Source organism: Eumetopias jubatus, unplaced genomic scaffold (assembly GCF_037043125.1).
Source record: "Eumetopias jubatus isolate StellerSeaLion01/CBP00866 unplaced genomic scaffold, mEumJub1_p1.0 scaffold_14, whole genome shotgun sequence".
Lineage (NCBI taxonomy): Eukaryota > Metazoa > Chordata > Mammalia > Carnivora > Otariidae > Eumetopias > Eumetopias jubatus.
In genome coordinates this window covers 12,565,882-12,567,517 of record NW_028274820.1, presented here as the reverse complement: position 1 = coordinate 12,567,517, position 1,636 = coordinate 12,565,882, and the positions used below count along the sequence as shown (strand labels likewise).

General features: G+C 41.7%; 1 pseudogene; it reads right to left on the bottom strand.

The window, feature by feature from the left end:
- Window positions 1-390: 390 nt before the first annotated feature.
- On the bottom strand, window positions 391-578 carry LOC114213633 (small EDRK-rich factor 1 pseudogene; annotated as a pseudogene).
- Between the last annotated feature and the right edge of the window lie 1,058 nt (window positions 579-1,636).

The following is a 1,636-nucleotide window of genomic DNA, read 5'->3' as shown; positions in this document are numbered from 1 at the left end:
CTGCTTCTCCCTCTCCCTCTGCCTCTCTCCCGGCTCATGCTCTCTCTCTCTCTCTCTCTCTGTATCTCTGCATCTCAGATGAATAAATAAAATCTTAAAAAAAAAAAGAAAAGGTATTGACAAAATAACCTCTCAGACTTCTTCCATCTCTGTCGTTCTGTGTTCCTATAACTATACTCCGATGGCTACCATTTTTTTTCCCACATGAATGGTTAGTGTTTTATTCTTTGAAGAATGGTTCTGAAACATTACACTAAGTCAGGCTGAAAGGTAAAGTTTAAAATAGTTTTATAAGGATATAACCTATGACTGTTTGCTCCACAAAATTTTGACCTTAGAGCTTATGATACACCTAGTTGGCAATAACACCCAGGTTTTTCCAAATAGTCATCATTTTTCTCTAGTCTGCATAGACTTCTTCTCATTAGCTGCCTTCTGTTTTTGTTGCATTATCTCAGAGTCCCTCTGCTTTCTCTGAGAGGTGGTCAAGCTATCCTCTTTTCTTTTCCCCTGCTAATTTCCTGGGATTTCTTCATGTTTTTCTGGCGGGCAAATTCTCGCTGATTTCCTCGGGCCATGCTGACACCAGACTGAGCCTGGAAGAGAGCTCCTCGGGAAAGCAACGGCCTCCTAGCACGCTCAGCGGTCGTCCCCACTGGTGGCCCTTAAAGGCTGAGCCCTTGTGGGCCCTCTGAGGGGCAACGCCTCCCCTCCTTCATGGCCCCCTGATGGTTACCATTTTTTAAAATGGCATTAAGTATAAAACTACAGAACAGATTTGGAAGATGTTGGTCAACCATTATTGCTATCAGGTGTGAGGCTGTTTTCTTTGGTCTTGTGCAGCTTTCCCTGAAAGATTGTACTTTCCTGGCCAAGTCAGTTCCCTGAAATCTGTTTGGAAACTAAACACAGGCCTGTATCCCTATGGAAGTGGCTGTCAAACATACAATTCCTGCCGTCTGGCTGGTGACATGCTAATCACCCTTTGTTCTTCTAAAGGAACACATCTCAGCAGAGACTCAAAGAAACTTTCAAAGAAAAAAGCGTTTATGTTCACCATTTTTATGGGGACAAAGTGATGGGTAGTTGTTCAGGTAATCACTCCTGATACTCTCTTGGGTATGTGTGGTTTTTAAGTAGAAACTAAAAGCTACTTGGACACTTTTGCAGAACCATATCACTAGCTTCAGTCTGGAACGCCTGTCTGAAACTGCAACTAGCAAGAGGGTATTAAAAGGCATGAGCTCTGGGTGTGTTCCTTCTTCATGAGAAGCAGCTTGTGATTCATTTATTCAATTGTGTTATAAATGGAAATTATGGAACACCTGTTTGGGGTAAAGATTGTATCAGTGTTGAGATTTTACTTGCAAAAAAATGACAACATTCTCAGCACAAGAGGAAGTAGACATTAAAACAAATAATGAAAATGCAGGGTGATGGAAATGTCATGTTATGAATGCCTGGAGAATGTACTGTTGGAGCGCAGGAAAGGGAATTACTAGATGTTAGGGGGTAAGTTGGACAAAAAAAATCTCAGAAGAAGTTATATTTCAGTGGAGTCATAATGAAAACAATTTTGCCCAGAAGATAAGGGGGAGGGTACTTGACGACTGAAAGACAAAAGCCTGCAGGTGTC